We start from the raw sequence: 7,440 nt of genomic DNA on the forward strand, positions 1-7,440 counted from the left end.
TTGTGTGCTGGATATCTTGTCTCAGGTGGGCTTAGGCCTCTGCTCGCATACGCAATGACCCTTTCCACCCCATCTTGGACCTGTACTAACACCGCACCAAGCCCTACTCCTGAGGCATCAGTCTGCAGCATAAAGGGCTGACTGTAGTCCGGATACCCTAGCACTGGAGCGTTTATCAGTTTTTCTTTTAGAGACTGAAAGGCCTCTTCGCATTCAGCAGTCCACAGAAATGGCTGGTCAGGCCCCGGGCTTTTCTGGGTCCCTCTTTTCTTCTTTTTAGGGTCACCAGAGGTAAGGCGGTATAACGGAGCAGCCATGTTCGAGTAGCTCTTCACGTACCTCCTATAATAACCCGAAAAACCCAAAAACCGCAGCACCTCCATACGATTAGTAGGCCTCACCCAATCCTTGACCTTGTTGATCTTCTCTGGGTCTGTCCTGATGCCCTGTGCAGACACCAAGTGACCCAAGTATTGCACTTCCTTCCTCACAAGCTGACACTTGGACGGCTTTAGTTTCAAGCCATGCTCCCTAAGCCTATCGAAAGTCAGCTGCAGCCTCTCCAAATGTTCAGTAAAGGACTTAGAGAAAATGATGATGTCGTCCAGGTAAATAAGGAGATGGGTGAAATTTAAGTCTCCAAAACAGGACGTCATTAGTCTTTGAAATGTGGAGGGTGCGTTTTGTAGCCCAAACGGCATCCTATTGGCCTCAAACAGCCCCATGGGAGTGCTGAATGCTGTCTTGTGCTTGTCTTGTTCCGCAACCTCCACCTGCCAGTATCCAGATGTTAGGTCAAGGGTGGAGAAGTATTTTGCTTGTCCTAAAGCCTCCAGAGCCTCCTCTATCCTTGGCAGTGGGAATGCATCTCTGGTGCCGCAGGAGTTGAGCTTCCTGTAGTCAATACACAATCGGAGTGACCCATCTTTCTTGGTCACGACCACCACAGGAGATGCATACGGACTTTTACTGGGTCGAATTACTCCTGCTGTCTCCATTTCCATCAATAACCGCCTCACATCTTGCCACTGGGAAGGGGGTATTTTGCGGTATGGCAGTCGGAAAGGCCTCGGGTCAACCAGGGGAATCTCATGGTGTACTGTTGTGGTGTGACCATAGTCCATACGATGTTGGGAGAACACATCTGCATTCTGGTCCAGCATTTCCCGAAGCAGCGCACGTTGGTCCTCACTTTCCACCGCTGCTTCACTAAGGTCAACCCCACAGCTAGTCACTACTTGGTCCAGACTGAGACATGCCCCTCTGCTCCCAGCTTCGCTATACTTTTTATCTGGAAACTCTACCACCTTGTCCACCAGGACTGCATTGGCCAGACTTGTGTGTCGTCTGATCGTAATGACTCGCTGGGAAAGATTCATCACTCTAACTGGAGCACAACCTCTTTTTACATTAGCAAGCACTTTGGCCACCAAGACCTCCTGGGGGAGTTGCGAGGGGTGATGGGCTTCAATCAAGGCTGTATAAATCTTCCTTTGAGGACCAGCTTTAATCCTACACATTAAGTCCATCTCTTTCCCACTAGGGAGGCGTATTGTACGACCAGTGTATACAGCAGGACCCACAACATCATGCATTTCACTTTGCTTGGCGCTTCCCACCTTCAGTAAAGCCGTGTACCACTCTGGATGCTTCTCCTTGACCTGGTGTAGATACTCTGAACCATAAGCTGCTTGAAGGTGGGTTTGCGAGGCTCGAATGACATTGGTTCCCACCAGCAGGGGGACTGAAGAACGATAGTCAGAATCAGGAACAACAAAGGTAGGTACTGCTTTGAATTCTTTCCCCAGCACTTTCAGGTCGATGTGCAGAACACCACGGTAGGGTACGATCTGACCTGCTGCACCCTCTATTGGTATCTTAGAAGACTGTAACTTCTGCTTCAGTAAAGCTGGGTGGCTCTGCCAGTAGTTGTGCGTAATACTGGTGATCTGCGATCCAGAGTCAATGAGAGCCTTGCATGTCTTCCCATTGACTTCCACTTCCCCTTCGTTCCTAGGGCCTACTAGGGGTGTTTCCCCTAGTTCAGTGTGAATCCTCTTCACAGGTGGGTGGGGTCCTTGCTGCGTACCCATGGATGCCCCGGCTGCCATGGGCACTAAGCGTTTAAATTTTGAGCAGAGTGCTTGCGTCCTTCAGCAGGGGTCTTAGGCCGCTGGGCTTCAGCTTGGCTTGGATCCAGAAGCACTGCCCTGCACACTCTGGCTGTGTGGCCTGGCTCTCCACACCGGTAACAGACAAAGCTTATACCCTGGCTTGCTGTTCCCTTTGCTGGCTGAACTGCTAATGGGGAGGCAAGGAGTGGAGAGGCCATTCTCATTTCTAGTTGGGATAGCTTAGTCATTTGTTCTTCCTGAATGAGGGCTAGTTTCTTTACCATTTCTGTCAACTCTGACATTTCCGATGTGTGGTTTGGCCTATCCAGTTTGCTGTGTCCACCCCCTCCTGATGTTACGTGCACCTGAGCATACGTTTTCTTTGCTTTACTCTGCGTCTGGAACTTCTTAGTTTCTCTGGCGTAATTTCGGAGCTCCGCCTGCAGCTCTCTGAAGCTCAAGAGCCTGGGGACCATTGGTGCGATTCTAGTGTACACCTCCTCATCAGTAAGGCCCCTCATGAACTGCCGGCTTAGTTTGCAATCTCGGTCCAGGAAGGGCTTGCCTCCTCTTTGCTTCTCCTCCACCGTCCGCAACTTAGCCTCCAGTGCTATAGCATAAGAACAGGCAGACTCCCCTGAATTCTGGCTCCGCTCATAGAAGTCAGCCAGAGGGTCTAGGGAGCCTCGTGTATCACCGTATTCAGCCCTCAGTTCCTCAAAAGCTTTCTCAGGGGTTTGATCATGTGGAGGTAAGTTAAGAATGAGATTTCGGGCTTCACCACCCAGGTGTCGCACAACAGTGGAGAAGCGAAGGTGCATTGGGAGCTCTATTGCCTCCAAGAGGTACTGCAAGTCGCGAATCCAGTCTTCCACCAGTATCCTACAGTCTGGATTTCCCGTGAAAACTTGAACATTCTTCACCTGATGAGTTTGCATGAAACCGCCATGGGCTGCTATGGGAAGGCACTGGCCGGTGACTACAGGGGGCCTGAATTGAGCCACATGTGAGTGGGCCGTTCGGCTGGCAGTCGTAGGTGGATGGGCAACTTGAGAGAGAGCATCGACATGCACATTAAGGTGGGAGTGGGGATTCTGTGTCTGTTGAGATGACCATTCAAGAGGAGCATCAGCGGTTGTCTTGTTTGACGCTGTCTGAGGGCCATGTAAAGTCATGCTGGGAACCCATGCATTAGCAGATGGGGCCAATGAGGTGGGTCCACTATAGACTGGAACTTGAGCGGCTTGAAATGTGGCCTGCCCAGTGGTTACGTGCTTAACTGTAATGTTAGCACCTGGCGACCTCGGACATGGTGCAGGCTCAAAAGGGGGATACGAATAACCAGAGTAAGCCTGGAGGCCGGGTCTAATCGGCTGGGCTGGATATGGTGATGTAACTGGAATGGGCCCGGGTGGCTGCTGTTCATCTGGCACCTCAACAAAACTATGATGTGTAGGGCTTTGCCAAAGCGTGGCTCCTGATGGCCCAAGACCACTGCGTTTGCGAACAGAGGCATCCACTGACCTTTCCACCAGGCCACCTGTTCTTGCATCTGGGCTGTCTTCGAAACAGAGTGGCGGTACCTGCCCTGAGGCCCCAGTGCCTGGCGGCCTTGTTGCATGGGCTGGTGTCATGTACTGGCCAGCATAGAGCAGGTTCATTGGGGGTGGTGGAGCATGGCGTTCAAAGGGCAATGGTAGGTTATTTGAGGGATGCTCAGCTGGCGGTAGGAGGTTGGGTTCGTTACATGAGGAACTATGCAAGTTTTTAGTTGAGTTTGCATAGGTTTGCGCCATTGTAGGATGTAAAATTGTATTTATTATGTGCAAGTAGGTTAAATGGCAGTGTATTTGGATTGTAAGAAGATGTAATGTCAAAAGTTTCAATCTCGTACAAAAAACAAGAAAATATATATATATATATTACTAATAAACCATCACATATTTCTTACATAACAGCAAGTCACTTCAATTATAACAACAAAACATGTTCAGATTCCCATCAGGCTGTAAAGGATATAGCAGTGACTGCGAGGCATACGCAAGATCACCAGTTTGGTTAAGAACTCAGTCTGTCTATTATAGAGTTCAGCACACAAACTCCTGGCTGTAGAAATCTTTTCGGCTTCAGTCTAGTGGTGCCACAATCCGGGTCACGGCACCAAAGATGTAACCCCCTCGCTCTATGCGTGCTCGCTAGCCTCTAGCACCGCCGCTGTTACTCTGCGCTGTGTGTGTGTTCGTGGGTGGTGGTAGAGAGAGACGCGGACACAGAGGGGTTCCGGATCGTGGCTTGGCCTGTTTATTTCACAGCACGGCATCTGTAGCGTTGACAAGAATAACTCAACTTAAGTTTATCCATTAAAGTAAATTCGATGCACATTAAATTTCACAACAACCTCTCGTTGTTACACAATCATACCTAGCTTAGCATCAACCACCCCGTATTAATCAAACTCAAAAGATAAGACAAAAAACAAACATTTTAACTCCCCACATTACTCCGCTTTTAGTTTAGAACACAAAATATCTAAATAGACAGAACCTAAGAGTGATAACAAAGATTCTTTAAATATAAATTTCCGCTACTATTAACACATCTTACCTGTAGCGTTGACAAGAATAACTGAAGAAAAATCAACGCTACGGTACATCAAGAGGCTCAAAAACATTACTAAGAGAAAAACACACTTGTATCTGCCGTAACACAACAGTGTCATAGCGACATCTTGTGGGCAATCCAGAACACTGCCCTACATATATAGACATGATATGACTTTGTTTGCTTAATAAGCAGTTTAGATCGTTGGATTACTCTGCAGTAATTGTGGCACATTACTGCAGAGCAATCAGGGTTAAGGTGCCTTGCTCAAGGGCACTTCATCCATGACCCGTGCTGGCTGGCATTGAGATTTGAATCGTCGACCTTCTGATCACAAGCCCAGCGCTTTAACCACTAGGCCACAGCGGACCCCGAGCCGCCTTGGGCGTAATAGACTGGGTTCTAAAGGGTCAGTGCCAGAGGGTCAGCCGGGATTTAAGCAATAGTAACTCCAAAAATAAAGCTAGATAACACAATAATACACAACAAAAACGTGATAACGTAATAAAAAACATGCCTTTAGAAATGTTTTATGAACGGAGTTATCTCATTTTGGAACCAAAGTCTTCATATAGGCTACTTTATAATGGCACTGATTGATGCAAGTAAACAGGCATGAAGCAAGGCACGAGAAGAAAATAAATGAAGTAGCAATACAAATAAGTGATGTGTTTTGAAGAAGAGAGAAAAAATCATGAAATGAGAAGGAAATGTTATTGGCAGGGGTCTACTCCTCAATCCTCATGAAGTCAACCTGATTCTCTTATTTCTAAAAGTAACATTAATATTTCAGCCAGTGATAGTAAAAAAGCGAGAGAAATCACCTTTAAATGAATTCACAGGTTTTACACAGGTCTAAATGCTTTCTCAAAAGACTTAAGAATGGCATTGATACCCTCTGTTCTTTCTGTTCAGAAAAACCTGAGTCCACTTTACATTTATTTTGGAACTGCTCTTTCACAGTTACATTTTGGTGTGACATTTGTGATTTTATCAATTGTTATGTAAATCCTAATGTTGATTTTAGGAGCACTTCCGGTGGGACGGGTTGACTTTCTGCCGTCGGTGTGGTGTCGCATATGCAGGTCATCTCTTCTGATGCACATGGATGTGTACACAAGTAAAGCTCTCACATTAACGTGTGTCTCTTGTAGACGTACAAAAGAAACAAAAGCCGATGCTCGCCGACAGCATCAGCCCGTTGTCCGAGCGCAGAGACCCAGCGCGCCCTGACGAGCGACTCTAGTAGCATGTTGGCTTGGGCCAAGGCGATAGATCACCGTGGCAACTTGCTGGTGTCGCGACTGGTTTTATACGGCATATCGGCGACGCTCCAACCGACGACGGTTGGTGAGGAAATTTACATTCACGTTTAACGTTAAGAACACGAGTCAGACAGAGCGTTTTTATTGTACACACTTTTGTTGAAAACGGAACTCGAAACACAATGATATTTATAAACGAGTAGTCACAGAATGACATTTCCAGACCTAGCTCATTAATTATGCAAAACAACAGCCAATGGCGGTTCTCCAAGCAATATTTGAATCGGTCATTCACAGATTGTTTGCCTCCAAATAAAGAGCTTTTGCTTATATCGTGTCGTCATTCTTTTCACCACCTAATCAATGAAATCAACGGGACTTGATGTACACATTTGAAAAAGCAAACTCTCTGTTCGATGTGAAACGGGGCTTTTAGGACATCTAGTGTAAGGAAAACAACGTTGCATGATATTACCAATCCTGTTTCGGAGCTACAGTATATACTCGTTTATGCTCTTTCGCAAATGCAACGCTTGGGGGGTGATGTGAAATTGTCATGAGATATCTTCTTTTTGATAAACGCATGGCTTTTACCACAAGATGACCTCTACCACTAGACGTCGTCATCACTTCTTCGATCGTTCCTAACAATTATTTATTAATAAAAATTAAAATCATATTTATTACAGTCTCTTAATCATATTTATTACAGTCTGTTGTTCATACAACGCTAATCAATATTCGGTTATGTGTGTTTGTGTGGCACTTTTAGGAGTGTCATTCATCAATTCAGTAAGTACTTTTAAACTCTTTTTATACTGGCTTTTACTTCTGTAAAGAAAATGAGAATCTGATTTGTCTTCTCCTTTCAATTGAACGTTTGCACCCCTTCGCCAGTCGAGGGCGTTGTTTGATAACCGTTGACAGTTGTAAAGGTTTCCTAATGGGTTTTAGCTGCTGAATGAATTAATTCTTTAGGTTCGAGCACACAGGCTGATCTCAGACCACAGTTTCTTAGGGAGTGCCTTAAAGAAAGATTTATTCTGCATACTCACTTTGCCATCCAACTCTTGAAGTAACTTTCTTGAACTAATATACATACATATGTATATATATATATATATATATATATTTAGCCTGTATATCGTGTACATATTGAACAAGATATTATTATGAAGGGATTGAGGGATTTAAGCAATAGTAACTCCAAAAATAAAGCTAGATAACACAATAAAACACAACAAAAACGTGATAACGTAATAAAAAACATGCCTTTAGAAATGTTTTATGAACGGAGTTATCTCATTTTGGAACCAAAGTCTTCATATAGGCTACTTTATAATGGCACTGATTGATGCAAGTAAACAGGCATGAAGCAAGGCACGAGAAGAAAATAAATGAAGTAGCAATACAAATAAGTGATGTGTTTTGAAGAAGAGAGAAAAAATCATGAAATGAGA

Source organism: Barbatula barbatula, assembly GCF_947034865.1.
Source record: "Barbatula barbatula genome assembly, chromosome: 10".
In the NCBI taxonomy this organism is placed as follows: domain Eukaryota; kingdom Metazoa; phylum Chordata; class Actinopteri; order Cypriniformes; family Nemacheilidae; genus Barbatula; species Barbatula barbatula.